The 23,661-nt window shown below is 41.5% G+C and overlaps 13 non-coding genes across 13 annotated transcripts; 6 read left to right on the top strand and 7 right to left on the bottom strand.

Moving 5' to 3' along the window:
* Window positions 1–213: 213 nt before the first annotated feature.
* On the top strand, window positions 214–285 carry trnac-gca (transfer RNA cysteine (anticodon GCA)). Its single transcript has one exon. It is a non-coding gene; the product is annotated as a tRNA-Cys (tRNA).
* Window positions 286–449: 164 nt separating this feature from the next.
* On the bottom strand, window positions 450–521 carry trnac-gca (transfer RNA cysteine (anticodon GCA)). The gene has a single exon. It is a non-coding gene; the product is annotated as a tRNA-Cys (tRNA).
* Window positions 522–1,324: 803 nt separating this feature from the next.
* trnac-gca (transfer RNA cysteine (anticodon GCA)) lies at window positions 1,325–1,396 on the bottom strand. Its single transcript has one exon. It is a non-coding gene; the product is annotated as a tRNA-Cys (tRNA).
* A 157-nt stretch (window positions 1,397–1,553) lies between these two features.
* trnac-gca (transfer RNA cysteine (anticodon GCA)) lies at window positions 1,554–1,625 on the top strand. The gene has a single exon. It is a non-coding gene; the product is annotated as a tRNA-Cys (tRNA).
* A 328-nt stretch (window positions 1,626–1,953) lies between these two features.
* trnac-gca (transfer RNA cysteine (anticodon GCA)) lies at window positions 1,954–2,025 on the bottom strand. Its single transcript has one exon. It is a non-coding gene; the product is annotated as a tRNA-Cys (tRNA).
* A 153-nt stretch (window positions 2,026–2,178) lies between these two features.
* Window positions 2,179–2,250, top strand: trnac-gca (transfer RNA cysteine (anticodon GCA)). Its single transcript has one exon. It is a non-coding gene; the product is annotated as a tRNA-Cys (tRNA).
* Window positions 2,251–2,886: 636 nt separating this feature from the next.
* Window positions 2,887–2,958, bottom strand: trnac-gca (transfer RNA cysteine (anticodon GCA)). Its single transcript has one exon. It is a non-coding gene; the product is annotated as a tRNA-Cys (tRNA).
* Window positions 2,959–3,115: 157 nt separating this feature from the next.
* Window positions 3,116–3,187, top strand: trnac-gca (transfer RNA cysteine (anticodon GCA)). Its single transcript has one exon. It is a non-coding gene; the product is annotated as a tRNA-Cys (tRNA).
* Window positions 3,188–3,637: 450 nt separating this feature from the next.
* On the bottom strand, window positions 3,638–3,709 carry trnac-gca (transfer RNA cysteine (anticodon GCA)). The gene has a single exon. It is a non-coding gene; the product is annotated as a tRNA-Cys (tRNA).
* Window positions 3,710–4,336: 627 nt separating this feature from the next.
* trnac-gca (transfer RNA cysteine (anticodon GCA)) lies at window positions 4,337–4,408 on the top strand. The gene has a single exon. It is a non-coding gene; the product is annotated as a tRNA-Cys (tRNA).
* Window positions 4,409–4,855: 447 nt separating this feature from the next.
* On the bottom strand, window positions 4,856–4,927 carry trnac-gca (transfer RNA cysteine (anticodon GCA)). The gene has a single exon. It is a non-coding gene; the product is annotated as a tRNA-Cys (tRNA).
* Window positions 4,928–5,051: 124 nt separating this feature from the next.
* On the top strand, window positions 5,052–5,123 carry trnac-gca (transfer RNA cysteine (anticodon GCA)). Its single transcript has one exon. It is a non-coding gene; the product is annotated as a tRNA-Cys (tRNA).
* A 424-nt stretch (window positions 5,124–5,547) lies between these two features.
* Window positions 5,548–5,619, bottom strand: trnac-gca (transfer RNA cysteine (anticodon GCA)). Its single transcript has one exon. It is a non-coding gene; the product is annotated as a tRNA-Cys (tRNA).
* Window positions 5,620–23,661: the final 18,042 nt, after the last annotated feature.

The following is a 23,661-nucleotide window of genomic DNA, read 5'->3' as shown; positions in this document are numbered from 1 at the left end:
CAAAGCCTCATAGAGCCATTCGACATGATGACACTTGTTGTGCCACTCAACTGACTAAACAGAGCCAATGAAATGCCATCTTAATGTGTGCTTTCAGGTATCATGTTGGTGCCACAGAAGAAGAGGCCCTTTGTGTGAAGACATAACGCCACTTTGCCACCTCTCCTGTCAACATAGGCAGCCGCCATCAGTTTTTTGGAGCTTGATGGTCAGGGGGGTGTAGCTCAGTGGTAGAGCATTTGACTGCAGATCAAGAGGTCCTCAGTTCAAATCTGAGTGCCCCCTGTAATTATGACAATATCAGGTTAGTTAAAGTTGCTAGAGTCTAACCCACAGCAAAATCAAATATTAAACAATCACTTTGTAATATTGTCACTGATGGGAGATGAACTTGCATGCTAATCCATGGTGTAACATCCTGTCCAGTCTACACTTTGGGGGCTTTAAACAGGGGGCACTCAGATTTGAACTGAGGACCTCTTGATCTGCAGTCAAATGCTCTACCACTGAGCTATACCCCCCTGACCATAAAGCTCCAAAAAACTGATGGTGCCTATGTTGACAGGAGAGGTGGCAAAGTGGCATTATGTCTTCACACAAAGGGCCTCTTATTCTGTGGCGCCAACATGATACCTGAAACTACACACTGATGACAAAAGTGTGTGGAAGTATAATCTGAGTGCCCCCTGTAGCTATGACAATTAAGAAAAGTTTACTGACAAACAGACAATGAGAGTTCATATATATGCATTTATAACAACACTCATGGTCAGTTTAATAAGAAAACATGGATGTTTGAGCTATTGCAGTAATCCTGATGTGAACTTGGTGTCTAATACCCACAATGCTTAAACTTAAAGAAGTTTCTAAGTATTGAGGAAAAGACAAATGTAGTGTTAAACAGGTCTGACTGTGGGTTTATGTTGGTGGTTCTATAGTTGAGAAGTAATCAATGCATCTAAGTGTGGACTGGACAGGATGTTACACCATGGATTAGCATGCAAGTTCATCTCCCATCAGTTATAATATTACAAATGTGATTGTTTGACTTTGACTTTGCTGTGGGTTAGACTCAGGCATGAAAAATCCACCTTTCTTGTAAAACTGACCATGAGTTTTGTTATAAATCCATATGTATGAACTCTCATTGTCTGTTTGTCAGTAAACTTTTCTTCCATGTTCCACCACAGGAACTTTACAGCTTTCAAACAAGCAGGGTGACACATCCTATGTAATCGAACGTGACATTTAACGTAGAAAGACTTCATAAGTCCTTCAAATTTAAACATTTAGAAGAGAACTAAGCTGATATTGTCATAATTACAGGGGGCACTCAGATTTGAACTGAGGACCTCTTGATCTGCAGTCAAATGCTCTACCACTGAGCTATACCCCCCAATACTTCCACAAACTTTTGTCATCCGTGTCTGCTTTCAGGTATCATGTTGGCGCCACAGAATAAGAGGCCCTTTGTGTGAAGACATAACGCCACTTTGCCACCTCTCCTGTCAACATAGGCAGTGGCCATCAGTTTTTTGGAGCTTTATGGTCAGGGGGGTATAGCTCAGTGGTAGAGCATTTGACTGCAGATCAAGAGGTCCTCAGTTCAAATCTGAGTGCCCCCTGTAATTATGACAATATCAGCTTAGTTATCTTCTCAATTCTTAAACTTAAAGGAGTTAAGAAATCTTTCAAAGCAAAATGTCACGTTTGATTCCATAGGAAGTGTCAGCCTGCTTGTTTGAAGGCTCAAAAGTTCCTGATATGGACAAGCATCCTGGTTCATGTGTTACTTCTTTTCTATTTGAGCTATTGCAGCAATCCTGACTCTAACCAACAGTAAAGTCAAATATTAAACAATCACTTTGTAATAATTTCACTGATGGGAGATGAACTTACACACTAATCCATGGTGTAATATCCCATCCAGTCTACACTTTGGGGGCTTTAAACAGGGGGCACTCAGATTTGAACTGAGGACCTTTTGATCTGCAGTCAAATGCTCTACCACTGAGCTATACCCCCCTGACCATAAAGCTCTAAAAAACTGATGGTGCCTATGTTGACAGGAGAGGTGGCAAAGTGGCGTTATGTCTTCACACAAAGGGCCTCTTATTCTGTGGAACCAACATGATACCTGAAACTACACACCGATGACAAAAGTGTGTGGAAGTGTTGGGGGGTGTAGCTCAGTGGTAGAGCATTTGACTGCAGATCAAGAGGTCCTCAGTTCAAATCTGAGTGCCCCCTGTAGCTATGACAATTAAGAAAAGTTTACTGACAAACAGACAATGAGAGTTCATATATATGCATTTATAACAACACTCATGGTCAGTTTAATAAGAAAACATGGATGTTTGAGCTATTGCAGTAATCCTGATGTGAACTTGGTGTGTAATACCCACAATGCTTAAACTTAAAGAAGTTTCTAAGTATTGAGGAAAAGACAAATGTAGTGTTAAACAGGTCTGACTGTGGGTTTATGTTGGTGGTTCTATAGTTGAGAAGTAATCAATGCATCTAAGTGTGGACTGGACAGGATGTTACACCATGGATTAGCATGCAAGTTCATCTCCCATCAGTTATAATATTACAAAGTGATTGTTTAATCTTTGACTTTGCTGTGGATTAGACTCAGGCATGAAAAATCCACCTTTCTTGTAAAACTGACCATGAGTTTTGTTATAAATCCATATGTATGAACTCTCATTGTGTGTTAGTCAGTAAACTTTTCTTCCATGTTCCACCACAGGAACTTTACAGCTTTCAAACAAGCAGGGTGACACATCCTATGTAATCGAACGTGACATTTAACATAGAAAGACTTCATAAGTCCTTCAAATTTAAACATTTAGAAGAGAACTAAGCTGATATTGTCATAATTACAGGGGGCACTCAGATTTGAACTGAGGACCTCTTGATCTGCAGTCAAATGCTCTACCACTGAGCTATACCCCCCAATACTTCCACAAACTTTTGTCATCAGAGTCTGCTTTCAGGTATCATGTTGGCGCCACAGAATAAGAGGCCCTTTGTGTGAAGACATAACGCCACTTTGCCACCTCTCCTGTCAACATAGGCAGTGGCCATCAGTTTTTTGGAGCTTTATGGTCAGGGGGGTATAGCTCAGTGGTAGAGCATTTGACTGCAGATCAAGAGGTCCTCAGTTCAAATCTGAGTGCCCCCTGTAATTATGACAATATCAGCTTAGTTAAAATTGCTGAAAGTGAAATGTCACGTTTGATTCCATAGGAAGTGTCACCCTGCTTGTTTGAAAGCTGTAAAGTTCCTGATATGGACAAGCATCCTGGTTCATGTGTTACTTCTTTTCTATTTTGAGCTATTTCAGTAATCCTCACTCTAATCCACAGCAAAGTCAAATATTAAACTTGTATCGTTTGTATCATCACATTTGTAATATTATAACTGATGGGATGTGAACTCTCATGCTAATCCATGGTGTAACATCCTGTCCAGTCCACACTTAGATGCATTGATTACTTCTCAACTATAGAACCACCAACATAAATCCACAGTCAGACCTGTTTAACTCTACATTTGTCTTTTTCTCAATACTTAGAAACTTCTTTAAGGTTAAGCATTGAGAAGATATCCAACCTGAAGGTGTTATAATCACAGGGGGCACCCAGATTTGAACTGAGGACCTCTTGATCTGCAGTCAAATGCTCTGCCACTGAGCTATACCCCCCTGTTTAAAGCATCTGTCAAGTACTGTTTATGAAAAGTTCTGTGTGGCAGAAGTATTGACCATCAGTTTCCACACTGATGACAAAAGATGTCATGGACAGAATGTGTAGAAGTGTTGGGGGTGTAACTCAGTGGTCAAGCATTTGACTGCAGATCAAGAGGTCCTCAGTTCAAATCTGGGTGCCCCCTGTAATTGTGACAACATCAGCTTAGTTATCTTCTCAGTGCTTTAAGAAGATGACAAACCTTTCAAAGTATAGAGGAAAAGACAAATGTAGTGTTAAACAGGTCTGACTGTGGCTTTATGTTGGTGGTTCTATAGTTGAGAAGTAATCAATGCATCTAAGTGTGGACTGGACAGGATGTTACACCATGGATTAGCATGCAAGTTCATCTCCCATCAGTTACAATATTACAAACGATACAAGTTTAATATTAGACTTTACTGTTGGTTAGAATCAGGATTACTGCAATAGCTCAAAATAGAAAAGAAGTAACACATACACCAGGATGCTTGTCCTTGGCGCCACAGAATAAGAGGCCCTTTGTGTGAAGACATAACGCCACTTTGCCACGTCTCCTGTCAACATAGGCAGTGGCCATCAGTTTTTTGGAACTTGATGATCAGGGGGGTATAGCTCAGTGGTAGAGCATTTGACTGCAGATCAAGAGGTCCTCAGTTCAAATCTGGTTGCCCCCTGTGATTATAACAATATCAGGTTAGTTAAAGTTGCTGAAAGTGAAATGTCATGTTTGACTCCATAGGAAGTGTCACCCTGCTTGTTTGAAGGCTCAAAAGTTCCTGATATGGACAAGTATCCTGGTTCATGTGTTTCTTCTTTTCTATTTTGAGCTATTGCAGTAATCCTGATTCTAACCAACAGTAAAGTCAAATATTAAACTTGTATTGTTTGTATCATAACATTTGCAATATTATAACTGATGAACTTGCATGCTAATCCATGGTGTAACATCCTGTCCAGTCCACACTTAGATGCATTGATTACTTCTCAACTATAGAACCACCAACATAAACCCACAGTCAGACCTGTTTAACTCTACATTTGTCTTTTCCTCTATACTTTGAAAGTTTTGTCATCTTCTTAAAGCACTGAGAAGAGAACTAAGCTGAAGGTGTTATAATTACAGGGGGCACCCAGATTTGAACTGAGGACCTCTTGATCTGCAGTCAAATGCTCTACCACTGAGCTATACCCCCCAACACTTCCACACATTCTGTCCATGACATCTTTTGTCATCAGTGTGTAAACTGACGGTCAATGCTGCTGCCACACAGAACATGGAACTTTTCATAAACAGTACTTGACAGAAGCTTTAAACAGGGGGGTATAGCTCAGTGGTAGAGCATTTGACTGCAGATCAAGAGGTCCTCAGTTCAAATCTGAGTGCCCCCTGTGATTATAACACCTGGTTATCTTCTCAATGCTTACAGGTCTGACTGTGGGTTTATGTTGGTGGTACTAGAGTTGAGAAATAATCAATTCATCTAAGTGTGGACTGGACAGGATGTTACACCATGGATTAGCATGCAAGTTCATCTCCCATCAGTTATAATATTACAAAGTGATTGTTTAATGTTTGACTTTGCTGTGGATTAGACTCAGGCATGAAAAATCCACCTTTCTTGTAAAACTGACCATGAGTTTTGTTATAAATCCATATGGATGAACTCTCATTGTGTGTTAGTCAGTAAACTTTTCTTCCATGTTCCACCAAGCAAGGTATGTAATCAAACGTGACATTTAACATAGAAAGACTTCATAAGTCCTTCAAATTTAAACATTTAGAAGATAACTAAGCTGATATTGTCATAATTGCAGGGGGCACTCAGATTTGAACTGAGGACCTCTTGATCTGCAGTCAAATGCTCTGCCACTGAGCTATACCCCCCAACACTTCCACAAGCCTTTGTCATCAGAGTCTGCTTTCAGGTATCATGTTGGCGCCACAGAATAAGAGGCCCTTTGTGTGAAGACATAACGCCACTTTGCCACCTCTCCTGTCAACATAGCCAATTATAACAGAATCAAATGTGACATTGACATGTAGTAATCGTGTGACCTGTTAATTCTGAAGGCCTTGTGGAAGATTTCTTTGACATAACAACACATGATGGATGAAAAATGACTGGATAAAAGCTCTAACATAAACTTACACGACTGGCTGCAGAACAACCAAGAAAAATTTATGAAGTGAAGAGAATAGAGAATAGAGCATTGGGAGTAATCTAATACATATTCAATTCAACTGAAAAATCACAAGAAGGTACAACAAAATAAAACATTTCTACTATACCTATAAGCTACCTCTGATACAGGGTCATTCTGAAACCTCTTACAACAACTTTGGAGTTATAAATATCACATAATGCATGTGCGTGTGTCACGATCAGAGGCAAGAGGAGAGTGATGAGTAGGACCCAAACACAGGACTAACAGGCGGGAGGTGGGCTGGTGACTGAAATGCAGACTTTATTTAGAAAGTGAAGAGAAATCTAAAAAAGCTCATGTAGAAACACATGGCTCGCTGATATGGGGCGCAATGATGGGGATCTTGCAACGAGCAAAAGAAACTAAGTATAAGCCAAAACGCATGCATAAGTGCCCTTAAATGTCCTACCAGGAACCAAAAAATATGGTAAAGTGCCCTCAAGTGCACTCCCAGGAGCCAAAACGCATGGTAAAGTGCCCTTAAATGTCCTACCAGGAACCAAAAAATATGGTAAAGTGCCCTCAAGTGCACTCCCAGGAGCCAAAACGCATGGTAAAGTGCCCTTAAATGTCCTACCGGGAACCAAAACGCATGCTAAAGTGCCCTCAAGTTCCCTCCCAGGAGCCAGAACACATGCTAAAGTGCCCTTAAGTGTCCTACCGGGAGCCAAAACGCATGCTAAAGTGCCCTCAAGTACACTCCCAGGAGCCAAAACGCATGCAAAAGTGCCCTTAAATGTCCTACCAGGAACCAAAACATATGGTAAAGTGCCCTCAAGTGCCCTCCCAGGAGCCAAAACGCATGCTAAAGTGGCCTTAAATGTCCTACCGGAAACCAAAACGCATGCTAAAGTGCCCTTAAGTGTCCTACCGGGAGCCAAAACGCATGCTAAAGTGCCCTCAAGTGCACTCCCAGGAGCCAAAACGCATGCAAAAGTGCCCTTAAATGTCCTACCAGGAACCAAAACATATGGTAAAGTGCCCTCAAGTGCCCTCCCAGGAGCCAAAACGCATGCTACAGTGCCCTTAAGTGTCCTGCCGGGAGCCAAAACAAATGCTAAAGTGCCCTCAATTGCACTCCCAGGAGCCAAAACGCATACAAAAGTGCCCTTAAATGTCCTACCAGGAACCAAAACATATGGTAAAGTGCCCTCAAGTGCCCTCCCAGGAGCCAAAACGCATGCTAAAGTGCCCTTAAGTGTCCTGCCGGGAGTCAAAACGCATGCAAAAGTGCCCTCAAGTGCCCTCCCAGGAGCCAAAACGCATGCTACAGTGCCCTTAAGTGTCCTGCCGGGAGTCAAAACGCATGCAAACGTGCCCTTAAATGTCCTACCAGGAACCAAAACATATGGTAAAGTGCCCTCAAGTGCCCTCCCAGGAGCCAAAACGCATGCTACAGTGCCCTTCAGTGTTCTGCTGGGAGTCAAAACGCATGCTAAAGTACCCTTAAATGTCCTACCAGGAACCAAAACATATGGTAAAGTGCCCTCAAGTGCCCTCCCAGGAGCCAAAACGCATGCTACAGTGCCCTTCAGTGTTCTGCTGGGAGTCAAAACGCATGCTAAAGTGCCCTTAAATGTCCGACCAGGAGCCAAAACATATGGTAAAGTGCCCTCAAGTGCCCTCCCAGGAGCCAAAACGCATGCTACAGTGCCCTTAAGTGTTCTACCGGGAGTCAAAACGCATGCAAAAGTGCTCTTAAATGTCCTACCAGGAACCAAAACATATGGTAAAGTGCCCTCAAGTGCCCTCCCAGGAGCCAAAACGCATGCTACAGTGCCCTTCAGTGTCCTGCCGGGAGTCAAAATGCATGCTAAAGTGCCCTTAAATGTCCTACCAGGAACCAAAACATATGGTAAAGTGCCCTCAAGTGCCCTCCCAGGAGCCAAAACGCATGCTACAGTGCCCTTAAGTGTCCTGCCGGGAGCCAAAACGCATGCTACAGTGCCCTTAAGTGCCCTCCTAGGAGCCAAAACGCATGCTACAGTGTCCTTAATTGTCCTACCGGGAACCAAAACGCATGCTAAAGTGCCCTTAAATGTCCTACCGGAGACCAAAACGCATGCAAAAGTGCCCTCAAGTGCACTCCCAGGAGCCTAAACGCATGCAAAAGTGCCCTTAAGTGTCCTACCGGGAACCAAAACGCATGCTAAAGTGCCCTTAAGTGTCCTACCGGGAGCCAAAACGAGTGCTAAAGTGCCCTCTACAGTGGTGAGGACGCACTATATGTTTAAATTGTCTATATTTGTCTATATCAAAATATATGTCTATATTTTTTTTCTTTCCACTCCTGCCCTTCAAAAAGTCACCGCTGCAGTGCACTGAAATATGACACCAAGAAATTCATATGACCACAAGCATCCATATGTGACAAATTGGAAGTGAAGGCATCATTTATTGTTCAGCAGTGAAAGCTGAAAATAATTTTTTCATCTGGTGGATTTGCACCAGAGATGTTAGCTCGGCAGTAACAAGTTGGTCATCCACAGGGGGAAAGAAACCTCCTCTTGCTGATAGACCTGTTTATGTGATTGTCACATGTAACCAGCCAACCTGGCAACAATGCCGTCACACTGGGATGTCCTGGTAAGGATCCTTGTTCAATCACCACTCTTCGCTGCCAGTTGTGTTGCAAGTGGCATTTTGATTGAATGTTTTCTATTCACACACAGAGCCTCTTCTTAATGGCCCTTTTCATGTGACAGTGATCTATATGCAGGTAATTACAAGTGGCTATGATGGATAGTGCTGTCAGATTTACCATAATTATCCTGAGATTAAGCATGTTTCAGAGATTCCAAATGTCAAAAACCATTACAAGGTCACCAGAAGAGTTGACTTTCCAGTGCTGCAGATAATAATTTAGCCTGCCGAGCTAAAAGATTTCCAGTTGCCAAAAATATTAGAAACTCTCCAACTACAGCTTTGAGCTTTGCTCATGTCATGTTCCAGAGAGGCCACCCGCACGTGAGATTTGATTAGATCTCATTGCATGGCTTCATGCAAAGAGATCTCACGTTTAAACAATCAGGTTTCACAAACCGGTCTGGCTGACTGACGCCTGCCACGTCAGCGATGGATGCTTCACTAAACTGGTGAGATCTCTGTAAAAGAAAGATGGAGAAAGTATTACCAAATGCCCTTTCTGTTGGTGATTTCATTATCTTGTTGGCATTTGCCTCTGTTGTTTTTTCCCCCATCCAAGTCCCCCTATGAAGCATTTATCTTTTCTGTTACCCTGAGAAACAATCTGTTCCTAATTGACCTTGCTTGTTAATGAAAGGTTATGTAGAATGTAAAATTGAAAGGAAATTCTCTCTGGAAGCACCTCTGGCTGCCAGGCAGGAAGATCCTTGTCCTGAAATGACAGTTTGCCAGAAAGACAAGGCCTTAAAGTCTAATTGGTCTTATTAGAGGCACTCCTAAGCTAGCAATTCTGATTAAGTGGAGTGATGGAGGTGATAAAGGCCGACTGGCAGGTGGTGCTGGACCGTTAAGTGGGCAAAATGAAGCAAAGTTTATGTCGGGTTGGGGAGGGGATCCTGCAGGTCTTAGTTTTTATCCTTTGTGAGCAGTGAGATGTGACTGTATCAGTCATCATCTTATTCCTGTGCCAGCTCCATGCATCTTCCTGCTGCAGCCATTCATTCACTGACATATGCTTAGAATGTGAACTAAAGCAAGAACGCAGGCAGAGCATTTCTGCTTCAAGAGTTTAATATTTTCTTCCTCAGTCAAGGTTTAATCATCTCATTCACTGTCTTCCCTTTTTGTGTTTATGCTGCTAGATCCAAACTATTTTCTTCCACTTTCAGCAACATGCACAATTCAGTATTTGTACATACTAAAATAGCTACACCTTGCTAGTCAAAGGTTGGACCCTCTTTTGCCTTCAGAACTGCCTAAATTCTTCATGGTTTCTTTCAACAAGGTGTTGGAAACATTCCTTAGAGATTTTGGTCCATATTGACATGATAGCATCAGATAGTTGCTGCAGATCTATCAGCTGCAAATCTATGATGCCAATCTCCCGAAGGTGCGTCCACACAACTGTCGCTCACTGGATTAGGTGGAGGGATAAAGAGGCTCACTTTAGTACGTGTTTTGGCTCCCAAGAGGTCACTTTTGAACGTGTTTTGGCTCCCAAGAGGTCACTTTAGTACGTGTTTTGGCTCCCAAGAGGTCACTTTAGCACGTGTTTTGGTTCCCAAGAGGTCACTTTAGTACGTGTTTTGGCTCCCAAGATGTCACTTTAGCATGCGTTTTGGATCCCAAGAGGTCACTTTAGCACGTGTTTTGGTTCCCAAGAGGTCACTTTAGTACGTGTTTTGGCTCCCAAGAGGTCACTTTAGCACGCATTTTGGCTCCCAAGATGTCACTTTAGCATGCGTTTTGGATCCCAAGAGGTCACTTTAGTACGTGTTTTGGCTCCCAAGAGGTCACTTTAGCACGCGTTTTGGATCCCAAGAGGTCACTTTAGTACGTGTTTTGGTTCCCAAGAGGTCACTTTAGTACGTGTTTTGGTTCCCAAGAGGTCACTTTAGTACGTGTTTTGGCTCCCAAGAGGTCACTTTAGTACGTGTTTTGGCTCCCAAGAGGTCACTTTAGCACGTGTTTTGGTTCCCAAGAGGTCACTTTTGAACGTGTTTTGGCTCCCAAGAGGTCACTTTAGTACGTGTTTTGGCTCCCAAGAGGTCACTTTAGCACGTGTTTTGGTTCCCAAGAGGTCACTTTAGTACGTGTTTTGGCTCCCAAGATGTCACTTTAGCATGCGTTTTGGATCCCAAGAGGTCACTTTAGCACGTGTTTTGGTTCCCAAGAGGTCACTTTAGTACGTGTTTTGGCTCCCAAGAGGTCACTTTAGCACGCATTTTGGCTCCCAAGATGTCACTTTAGCATGCGTTTTGGATCCCAAGAGGTCACTTTAGTACGTGTTTTGGCTCCCAAGAGGTCACTTTAGCACGCGTTTTGGATCCCAAGAGGTCACTTTAGTACGTGTTTTGGTTCCCAAGAGGTCACTTTAGTACGTGTTTTGGCTCCCAAGAGGTCACTTTAGCACGCATTTTGGATCCCAAGAGGTCACTTTAGCACGTGTTTTGGTTCCCAAGAGGTCACTTTAGTACGTGTTTTGGCTCCCAAGAGGTCACTTTAGCACGCATTTTGGCTCCCAAGATGTCACTTTAGCATGCGTTTTGGATCCCAAGAGGTCACTTTTGTACGTGCACTTCAGCATGTGTTTTTCAACAATTGGGCCACATTTTACATTCCTTCCCCTTGTGCACGCCACTGGTCCCAACTGATAAACAGCTGCTCTCGTCTCTGCTCTGTTTACACATTTTAAAACATTCAGCTTTAACTTTGTTGTAGTTTATAGGACTCAAGGAGCGAGCAGTTTCTACAATCCCACCGCAATTTCTTTAAGAATTACAAAGTGTAGACTCATCATCTTCCAGCAAAAACATTAAAAATTCAAGGCGGGTGCTTAATCTGACATAGAAAGTGTCAGCTATCCTGGGTCCATCATCAAACTAATGAGCTCGTGTTTTAAGCAGCAGCAGTGTTTGTAGAGCTGTTTACAAAAGAGCAGGGCCGCATGCGCGTACCATAAATCAGCCATTCTGCTGCAAAGGGTGCTTTGGAAGAGCCAGCAGGACACATGGTTGTGTTGTCATGTGGGATATTTTTCTAATTACAGACATGTGTGTGTGCCAGATTTTTTAGCTTTGAAATAACACATATAATGATGTAAAAAAGCATTCTGGCACATGCACTAGAGAGTGGTTGAGAACCTACGCTTCTCCCATTGAATGTCCTTTAAAAGAAACAAAATAACCCCCTTTTTATTGGAGGTTACTGAGTTTGAGGACGTGTTCAGAGGCTGGCAAAAAGTTCCAAATTCAGCTGAGATTCATCTTTATAAACCTGTATCGAGCACTATGTAATGGTGAGACAATATCACATAAACCAAGTTTCACAGCTCCACTGTTTCTCAGCCTAAGGCAGGGTGTAATATTCCTGTATGACCTCAAAAATCCAATCTTTCTTCGTCTGAACTTCACTTCTGCTGTTTTTAACAAATACTGTCCATGTCAGGAAGAAGGTGGAAGACATTCCTCTTCTCATAATACACATCAAGCCCTTATTGCCTCCAGGTTATTAAAAGTAAATGTTATATCGACATTTCAGTCACTCAGCCTTATTACTTTCTCCAAGACAATGAGAGTGTGTGCATGTATCTAACGAGATCTTTGGACTTTTCCTTTAGTAACATACATATGAGGCTACAAACTTATTGTTAATCAAGAGCATAGCTTTTTTTGGTTTGACAGTCTATGTTTAATGCTCTGGTATTATACTGTATCTCCTTCAAACCATTGCTCCCACACTCAAGTATCCATGTGCTCTAGTTTGAACCATTCCTCTTGCAATCCGGTTGCTTCTGTGTGCTCAGGAAAGTCCTGTCTGTTTGGGACAGTTGAGAGACAACCTCATCAAGACTTTCCTTCCTGGGTCAGTATAAAGTCTGATGTTACATTACCTTGGGTTTGCAGACCACACACCAGCATGAGAGAAGTGCTATATAATTAGCTCTGAATGTCTGTGTGAATGACAAACACATGCAAAGTGCCTTGTTGAACCTGGATTAGGTTAAAAAGACATTAAATAAGTGTGGTCCATGTCGCATTTATTAGCCAAACCAGAAATCTGAAGTAAGAATTAGATGATAATGGCACCGTTGCTTCGGTTATATGGACTTTTACCCTGAACTTTGGCAGTTTGCACACAGTATGTTTCTTTCGAGTTAACCCCCATCTCCACAACTCCACCCCCAAAACCTCTATTCTTTCTCTCTTTCAGTTAAACCTTCATCCAACAGGGGTCTCAACTCTTTCTGGTCCAGCCTCTGATTGCTGCAAGCTCCAAACGGCTCCTCACCCCACCTTGCAGGTCTCAACTCTCCTTCCTCAGCTCTTAACATGACGCTGCCTGTTCAGTCGCACATCTTTTTCAAGCAGCAACACAAAGCCTTATCAGCTGTGGCTTCTTCAAAAGGAGGCGGTGAAGAGCTAGCTCAAAGGCTCTCTCTGCAGACATAAGAAACCAGGGCTGCCCATTCTGTTCATAACCTTCATAGAATCATAGTACATTTGGAGCTTTACATTTTGCAGATGACCGGATCCTGTTGGCTTCTTCGAGCAAAAACCTACAGACACTGGAGACACCCTCATTAGGAAGAGGGTGGATTGCTCACTCCTGGTTAGGAGTGAATTGCTGCCACGAATTAAGGAGTTTAAGTATCTCTGGGTCCTTTTCAGGAGTTTAGATAGAATGTCCCAACCTAAGAGAAAACGGTTAGGAACTCAGTCATCACAGTGGAGCTGTTTGCCCTCCAGATTGAAAAGAATTAGTCGAGGAGGTTTGGGCATCTGGGCTGCTTCCTTGACTCCTCTCAAAGGAGGTCTTTCGGAAAAATTCCAGTGCGAGGAGGCCTGGGGGTAAACAGATGGCTGGCTCAAGAGATTGTAACTCTCAGCTGACTTGGGAACAACTCAGTGTCTTCCAAGAAGAGCTGGAGAAGCTGACTATGGGAGGGAGGTTTGGGGATCTCTGCTTATACTTTTGTCCCCTTGACCTGGGTCTGAATGTACAAAAGTAAAATGAATGGATGGATATGTTGGAGTGATGGATGGAGATGCAGATTACACACAAAGATAACAGGCTGTTGCATTCATGAGAAGTTTGGTGAGATCAAAGTAAGGTTTTATTGTTGGGAGAAATTTAACAAACAGTGAATTTTTCATTCCCTGTTTTCTGTTTGTGTGCCACATGTCCAATTATAAGATGAGACTTTAATTGGGATTATCTTTCTTTTTTTTTTACACAAACTAGAATGTGTGTGTTTATGAAACTAAGAGTCTCTGCACCAGCCTTAATAAACCGGCGGTTCCTCTCAGTCTCTGCCTGGTGACAATTTCCAAAGCTGTGACATTTATATCCAAATGGTAATTGATTCAGAGGAAGCTGTTAGTATGCAGCTGCAATTTAAGAACTCTCCTGGTGGGGGGAGGAGGAAGGAACAAGGCCCAGAAAAAAGAGAATGGATCCTTTCTTTTATTGCTGTTGGTGGTGGTGGTTTTCTGTGTTTTAGGTGGCCACCTTCCTTCACCTCCCTTCCTCAATGAGATGGGAGAGAAAAAGAAAAAGAGGTGTCTTGTTTTCTGTGTTCGGCTTCCCAACTCGACACACACAAACACACACAGCTTGTGCGAAGGGATGCTCCTGAGGTTGTTTATTGATTGGATGCCACTGACAGAATGGACTTTGTCACAGGCAGTACTCTCCTCTCAGGCTGCAGGCTGTGTTTACTGGTGCGTCTTATACATTCGAAGTCAGGGCACAAACATTAACACGGAAGACGACAGCAGCAACACAATAGGACAAGCAAGCAGCAATAATCCTCCCCAGATACTGTAAAGCCTGCTGAACAGAAATAATGGCACCGCATCCAGTGGGCTGACTGCATGCAAGCCCAACAAAATTGCCAGACTTGTCACTCATGATTAGCTCTTGTGAGTGCCGGCCACGGACGGTTACAATTATGACACACTTAACGAGAACAAATGAAGCAATGATTGGCCATATAATGTGACCTCTAGCAACTGCCAGCAGGACTCATTGTGTGTCCTTGCTGTACATTTGCTTTCAGCAGCTGCTAACACGGAAGAAGGTAATCGCTCATCATGAAAGGCGCCATAAACGACACACACCAAAAACTTGGAGAGTAAAAAGATACACTGAAGCGCCCAAGGATGGTTCCGTTCATTACAGCAATCCAGGGCTTCTCCTGAAAACAAGCAATTTGGAGTGGGGTTGGAGTGGAGGTGAAATTAGTTTAGCACAACAAGTCTTTGCTAAACAAGACAAATGCATTGTGCTCTACAGTTTACAGCCTCTAATTTACCCCGCCCCTCCAGACGTTATTGTTGTAGGTAGAAAATCATTGGCTCTGTAAAGTTGTTTTTTACGGCTTCTTTCATCACACTTCATTTTCATTCAGAATTAGCAAAGCCGACACGACACTGATGCACAATATGAAAAACACAAACATGCCACAATGTTCCTCTTGCTCTTAAAACGACACTTTTTCTGCCCACAAACTGACAGCCAGATGTTGTTTGTCACACAACATCTGCGATGGTGCAATGTATTCAAGCACCCACAGTCTACTCTGCTGAAAAAATCCCTACAGGACAGTTTGGTTCTGGACCAAAGTCCATCCCTACTTTTGTAACATCTCAAAAGCACACAAAGAAAAATGTAAGCGGCTGATAGTTTTAATTTCCCTCGATCCTACTTTGCATTCTTTGGGAATTCATTAAGTAGTCTTTAAGATGCATCTCATCCAGTCACTGAGGTCCAAATAAGAAGCTTCTGTGTAGCTTTTAATTTTCTTCTGTGCATCTTAGGGTGGTGCGGTGTGTCAAATTGAAACGAATTACTGGAATCAACATGCCAACAGGTGTCTTTAGCTGTGCAGCTGTAAGTTTTACCAGAAGACAAAGATGGGTTCCTGAAACTTTCCTTTTTATCTGCTCTGGCGTATGCTTTAACATCTATAGTGAGATTTATCCCATTGTACTGCGTCTTTCCTCCTTTTATTGTTTTTTTTTCACTTTATAACACATATTCTTATAATCTAAGACAAGACAAGACACAGAATGTTGACTCTCGTCTTCAAAGCAATCTCGCACTTCAGCAGTGTGATAAATCCTTCAAATCTTTGTGCCTTTAGTCATTGGAAGGGTTTAATAATCCAATAATAATCTTGTGGACCAGTTTCAAAAAGCATATATGTTAAATTGCACTGAAACTTCTGATCTTCTCATGCTTTCTTTTTAGAAAAGGTCAAAATGGAACAGTCAGCTGTCCATTTACTGGAAATCTGAAGCTGTCAAGCATCAGTCCGACTGGCTTGATGGGCAAGGATCCAGTGCACTGAATACCACTCATCACTCTGTTTGTGCTTTTCAGACAGAGGGTCCAGTTAAGTGGCCTCTCAGTGGTATATAAAGTGATTGGTGGTTGAATTCCAGATCTCCAGACAGATCGCAGCACGGTTGACTGCACAACTCAAGCTTATAACTTGCATGGTGATGAAAGCCAGAACAGTCTCATGGAAGTTCATGAAACTGTCGTGAAACATAATCTTTATTTTTGAGAGTTGACACATCAGTTGTTTTTTTGTCTTTGGTCACATCCAACAGCTCAAGACCAAAGCTGAGGGTTTGGAAAGCGACAGCTTTGCTCACTTTTCACCACGACAGACCAGCACAAAGTCCACATCCCTGAGGACGCTGCCCCAATCACCAATGCACCGTTCTCCTTTACCAGGGACGCTGAGAGATGTGATCCCCCAGTAGGTGGAACACACTCCCTGGTCTGCCAGTCCTGAGGCCCGGCCCCCAGACCTCCATGCAATGCTGCACAGACAACAGCAACATCCAGGACTGTCAGGAACTCAGGGCTTTATCTCATCCCTGGGGCTTGCCGCCACAGAGTTGTTAAACTCTGCAGTGTTACACTTCAGCTTCAGTGACTGCGAGCCCCCCCCCCCCAGTGTTCATTGTCACATATTTTTCACCTTTACTTTGTTCTGGCCCTCCATCCTTTCATCTTTGTATTTTCTTTTGGTTTCTGGTCAAACTGCAGACTTGAACAACATAGAGAATTCTCTTAGGATTTGATTTGTCTCTGAACCTAAACTCACGGACTGGATCCTTCCTTCAGAAAGTGTTGGACTGAATTAACGGAGTTGAAAAGAACTAGTTTATGAGTACAGATAAGGTGGAGAGGAGTATTCCCCCAGCTATGCATTCCCTGCTGTGCAGAAGAAGCACTTTCCATGAAAAAAAGGGCAACAAATCAGATATTTTCCTCATTTCCATAAAATTTGGTAAATAATTCATCAGATCATCAAGCTCTCCTCCACACGGGAATACGTCTTAGTGACAGGTGGCTTCAACAAACTCAGTCAGAGTGCAAAGTAACACTCAACACGATATGTATATCCTGCAATGTCTTGTTTGGCTTCAGTAGAGACTTGAAATTTGTCGCATTTTGCAAGTACAACCGTCAGGCTGAATTTTACACCTTATATTATCATTACTTCAAATCTGTGTAGCTGCCAACATTTGTGCATATTTAATATAAAACGTCACCAGTTGAATAAAAACATATTTTTTTTATGAAACCACAGAGAGTTCGATGTTAAACAAGCGGAAAGTAATGATGACAAGCAGTCCCATGAAGTTTGCATATGTGATTGTATGTAATATTTATCTATAAAACTGTGAGTTATTCTGAAGAAATGTTTTTTTTATTATTCATATCATCATTATAGATTCTAATTCCTACTTTCTGTGCCAGTCACATGGCAGTTAGTTATTTTAAATCCAACCGTAAGGTACTATAATTCAAAAGAAAACACATTTTGAAATGAGATGTATGCATCAGCTTTGGGTCACTCCCTAAATATCGACAACTGTTGCACATCTGGTTTAATGGTGTGAAGTTCCTGGTCTTCCTCAGTCTTTTGGTGTCTGTTCCCTGATGCAGCAGCACACGAGTTTCCTCGTAAGAGAGCTTGGACCGAAGTGTTAGAAAGCAACAAGAACCACAAGGAGGCTGAGCTGAACATGTTTACTTGTATTTTAAAAGTCTACCTTCATGTCCGACTAATACAAACATGTCACGTAATTCACCGTTTGTGAGATCAGAAGCTCTTTGAACCGAGGTTGTCTTTTCATGAGTCCTCAAGAATTCCTCGTCCCATCTTTCCTTGACCCCACAGGGTTTCAAATCAACTTCAAGGAAGAGTGTTTAGAAAGAAAACAGGGGGTTATCCTTTGATTACTGTTCAGCTGTAACCTTGGACAATAATAACGTTCTCACTTGTTTCATGTGGTGTTAGAGTTTGCTTTCAATCACTCACGGTGTGATTTGAAGTACACTCATAATGTCAATCATGCATATTGGATTATTTTACCGAAACATCGGTAACCTCTAAAGGTTGTGATTTCAAAGGGTGCTGATTAAGCTGCAGTATTTGCAGTGGATTGGCATATTGTGCATCTCCTCCAACACATAACCAGCAACGTATTTGCTCCTTTCCAATGGGACAATAAGACAAATAAGAACCTTTGCTTGAAGGTGCTTCTTCACTCTTCTTCTTCAGATTTTGCTGCTTGTTGTGGTAATTAAATCACACTCTTCTGAGGAGATGAACGGGAGTCACGGGAAACTTTATACGGCAAACACGTTCATATGAGAGCATGAAAACACAAGTGAGCTTCCTCACACCTCCAAGGCTAAAGAGAGTAAGTCTTATTTATACCATCTAAGTTCGCACCATCGCTACCTTGGTTTTTGACAGTATGGAAACAAAGGATGGAGGCTGGGGCCTGAAAGCAATATAAACAAAGATACAGAGTTTCATTCCAAGGGGAGTAAAAGTGATTCAAAGTATGTGGCTGCCTGGCTCATTACCGAAGGCAGAGCGAACAAAGTCGGTATGACCTTCCCTGCTTTGCAGTTATAAAGATCTGTCATTTATTATCCTCCTGGGACAGTGGCCATGTCACTGTGATGCTGATCTGTGAATGTAGGGAAATATTTAGCAGTTATTATTATAATAAAATCTAATTAGATTGTTTTATGTAGTTAATTTTGGATGCATATGATCTCTATACATTCTATTGAGTGAACAACACAATAGTGGCTGCTTCAGAGCATTATGGCATCAGACACCACCACCATAAAAAGATGTGAGCGCCGTGCTCTCTTTCAGTCACAACGAAACCGTGCTGTAGTTGAATCTGCATGCAGCATTGAGCTTTTGAGTCATGGTGAAGCTGCCTGGCCCAATAACAAAGGCAACAGAACAGACCGCTGAACAGAGCCGGTGTCAAAGGAGTGCAATTCCCCCACTGCACCGAGAACTGGGGCAGACATTTTGGTTGGTGCTCTGAGCCAAGCCAAATCAAGACCCACATAAGATCCCTGATTGAAAAGATAAAATATAGATCAGTTAGATTCTAGTGAGAGAATGTGGGGCAAATTTCCTTGATGCTAATCAACATGACAATTACAAGATGAGTGCTTTCGGGGGCCTTCCTGCTGTGGTGTAAATTACTATATTACTTTCTCAGTGAACTTGTTTTTTGATTTCTGACATGGAAAACAATCTCAAAGGCTGAGATCTCTTCATTTATGATGCCATTCTTCTGTAGAAATATGGCCTCATTATTCTTCAGCCGGTGTCGACCCGGGCGTCACCTGTCAGCACTTTTTGCTGAGACCAGCTTTACACACTCTAAGCTGTTTAACACTAATGGACAATCCCTCTTCTTTTTGTGCTCAACATGCCATCTCATGCGCCATTTTGACTGACAGAGGAATAGAGGGCCAATTTGCAAATGCTGTACTCCAGAGCATCCACTGTGGAAAGACATTCATCAAAAACTCTTTGCCCTTTTTCTTGTCTTCTTGTCATATTATCTGTGCAGTGCTGTCAGGGGCACTGTAGAGTTGGACACACTTTTCAAAGACCTGCAGGGGTGGATTGCTCAAATGATGTATGAGTGGGCAATTAACGTCCACTTCCTCTGTCCAGGATTTGAAATTAGTGGCGTGAGATAAAAATGCTTTGGACAAATGAAGTCAAATTAATGACTATGATTATTATGAGTTTTAAATCCTACTGTCAAGAGCATAATGTGCTGGAGACCTGTGATATACGCTCTAACCGCCCATTAAAATATCTTTTAGACAATTTAATTTAATCAAAATAGGATGAATAAAATAAAAAATCTAATCACCAATCAGTTATAATTAGCTACTAATTTTTACTGTACATGTCAGTGTGTGTTCAGCAATTATTGTAAGTGTGTTTAAAGTTGTTTGTTGTAAATTGTCACTTGACCGGAGGCGTTAACTTTAGAAGCATTAAGGCCTACCCTTCATTAAAGTTTAGTAAAGTGTTGAATTCTAGCATTAAAACAGGGCAAATGGTACTGTTACACATCATCTTTGTGTCTTTGTGTATCAGTTGTCAGTTAAATACTTCAACTGATTCAGTATGGTAAGTTAGACCATTATAAAATATAGAAAATCAAATATTGAAAGTGGCATCTAGCATAAAATATCCCTTTTCAACCCAAGCGGCTTCAGTGCCAGTTCAGGGTTGATGCTGGAGCCAGTTCTTAGTTTAAAAGTCTCTTCAGAAACATGTCTGAACATCCCTCTACTGTTGATATTTCACTATAAGTTATTGTAGAGGATCACACTGCAGGGAAAGAGTTTCTTCACCGGTTAGTATCAGTCTTTACTTTATAACCTCAACTTTTTTTTTTTTTTATAAAGCACCTTTTAAACAGAAGTGTAACCCAAAGAAATGAAGAAAGAGGTGATGCAACGGGTTCACAAACAAAATATTTAAGCACAAACAGCTGGAATATGAGCACCGTGCTCATGTTCTTCCACTGCAGCTTCAACTTCATACATATTCATACTTATTTTATGTTATTCTCTCTTGAATTAAGCAGACAGATGCTACGCTGGCTCTGGAATTTGAACATGAGATCACAACATTTTACTTGGTGGGTGTCAGGAATAAGTCGGTGCTACTGTAGCCTTCGCTAAACAAGTCATCTTTCACTCAATTAGACCTTTACTGCCACAAAAACATTCATGTCCTTGTTTTTGTTTTTTATTTTAGAGTTAACAATATGGAGCTGATATGGATATGGAGGACTGATGATTTCTGAGGCATTTCATGTGGCAGATACGAGTGATCGACAGGTTTTTTGAGGCTGACTCTGATACCGATTATTTTGACATCGGTCTTAAACGATCCCCGATATGTGAAGCCGATATTGTTTATTCTCCCTCCATTTACATGATAAAAAAGACACAATGATAACAAATGTTACACAAGTCTCAATTTAAACAAAAAAGAAACATTTATTAATAAAACAACAAAAGATATTAAGAGTAGCAAACAATGTAGAACATTTGAATATATAAAAATATAAATAAACAATCTTAACACTTAAATTTACACTTTATGTAGCGGCATGAGGCCTTTGTAGTGCAAATGAGAAGATTTGTTAACAGTAATACAACAAAAAAACATTTTTTTTAAAGAAATGTGAACAATTGCTAATGCACTAATGCGCTAATTGATCGGCGAATGCACACACCTATCGGCCAATACCGATACAAGTAAAAACCGCAAATATTGGCCCGATATATCGGCCGATCGCTGTTTCACATGCTGTCACAGTTTTTGTGAGGTCATGATAAAATGTCTGCGTCATGATTTGGTCAAAATGACAGCAAGACAGTACAGCAGCTTCCTTTTTATCTTCCATTGAGTTACACCTATATTCAAATGAATCATTTTAGCAGCATGGAGTGACCCAGTTGACTTCACGCCCCTCTCTTCTTAAGAGCTTTCCTCTGGATAAGTCATTATCAGATATTTACATTGAGTTCATGAGCAATTGGACCGTGGACAGCTGGTAGGCTAATGATCCTTCTTTTCGGCACAGTCTGATCATGAGTCATGTCAAACTGGCCCAAATTATTAAAACACATATGCAGAAGGTAACAGCTGCTGTCCAATTAATCCCACTGCAGAGAATTCCTGTTATAATTCCTCCGTCACACGTCATCTACATAAACTCTGGACTTCACTGTTGATCCATCCTTTGTATTCCTTTGTATACATTATTGTTGCTCATAGGAGCAAAGTTTGGCAGTTTTCTGTTCTTGTATTTGCTGTTAAATTGCTATAATAATGGTGAATTCAGAATTTCTAACATCTGACAGGTAAAAAAAAGTCAGCTATCCTTGTCAGGACTATATAACTATATAACTTATGATGATATTTGATGTTCAGATGTATCAAGAAGCAAGAGCAGAAGAGTTTTAACATCCTTTTTTCAAGGTACAGCAAATGCAGCATCAGCTGAAGTTCAGCTGAAGTTTGGTGGAGATACAAAAGAATAATAAAGAGTGATATGACTTCCGAATTGCTCACTGAATGACAAAACAACATGCCAGGTTGGTGATTTTGTTTGAGCTGATAATGACTTCAGACACCCAAATATATGCTTTCAATCCAAGAAGAAAGTTATATTTTTGTAATATGTCGCCTTTAATGAACATCTTTAGATCACACGACTACATACAGCAAGTGTGAAAACCAGTGATGTGAGTTTACTTATAATAGAGCCTAATAAGTCTCACATGTGTAGTAATAAAATAATTAGATCCTTAGCAACCGCAAAGTCTTCATGTGATGTAGAACTCTGCATATCTAATGTTTCTGAGGATCTCAGTAAATATGTCCATATTGCACCAGTAGGGTCATGAAACCTGTGTGCCATGGTGTAAGAAAAGCAGACCTTGATCCAACACCATTAACCTTGATCAAACACTCAAGCAGCCTAAAACAAATACATCTTGGCAGTGGTTTTAGTCAGCACACCAGATGGATGAGCTTTGACATGCCGGATAATAACTGAGTGAGTGAGGACGCGAACTTCAGGCAATGACAACAAAGTATTTGAAAGTCAATTTGCCGCAGCTACCTTTCACTGTCAAATTACCTGTCTGGATGTTTTAATGTGGTCATTTTCGCCATCTGGTACGCCAGATTTCCCCAGATTAACACGCATTTGGATTGCAATCAAATCCCCCCCAAAAAAGGAAAAGAACACTTTCTATTATTCTCTTCACCTTCTCCGACATCCAATATTTGTCGTTGACTTGCCGTTTGGGGATGGGGAATTGCATTATCTAAAACATATGAAATACTCTGTAATTACAATATATAGGCTTGAAAAGGTGCCATGGATAATAGGGGGTGAAACATGTATTCTTGTTTAAAGTTAAACAATGTCAACACAGCAATGTTGAAAGTTTAAACTCTCACAAAGTGGAATCCATTGAGGATCGTTTGGGATTTTGAATGGTAAAGACATACTTTTTGTGGAGATAGATTGAAAAGGCAGTGAGCCAAAACCAAAATCCAGCATCCAGCAGACTTTACTTTGTCTCCTGTCCGGACCAACCTCATACCTCATTCATTATAAGTCGTTGGTCACTTTCACTTACCTATTAGTTAGGTGCAGTAACTAAAACCATGTGAGGCCAGGAATATACTTGCTTTTTAATCACATGTTCACGTAAACAACTTGCTGCGTCGTGGGCATAATTGCTCACATATTCGCCTGTATTCTACATATATTAACAGAGGATTAATCTAGTAGACACACCAGATGACTCACTCAAAAAAAAAAAACATGCCACTGGCCCTACACTGCCACTGCATACTATAGCTTGCGAATGTGTTGCATTATTTTCTGTGGAGGTGCATAAATGACTCTTAAAACAAATATGTAAATATGAGCCTTGATAACCACGAGTATCCATAACCAAAAGCCGTGCTCTGTGACAGTCGGCTAACTTCACACAGAGTTTGCTGCTGATAGTTTTGTGCAACATGGCAGGATATTTATCAGATTTGGACGACAACTTTGAGTAAGATGGACGTTCTTACCGGAGTGAATGAGCTGTGCTGCAGTGGCGGGCATCGATGACGTCATCCCAGTAAACGAGTGTGTAGAAAGCCCTCTATAAGCCCCCCGATAGCCGC

The sequence above is a fragment of the Leuresthes tenuis genome, unplaced genomic scaffold, assembly GCF_036924035.1.
Source record: "Leuresthes tenuis unplaced genomic scaffold, fLeuTen1.0.hap1 SCAF_17, whole genome shotgun sequence".
NCBI lineage: Eukaryota > Metazoa > Chordata > Actinopteri > Atheriniformes > Atherinopsidae > Leuresthes > Leuresthes tenuis.
This window is presented reverse-complemented; position numbering and strand designations above follow the sequence as displayed.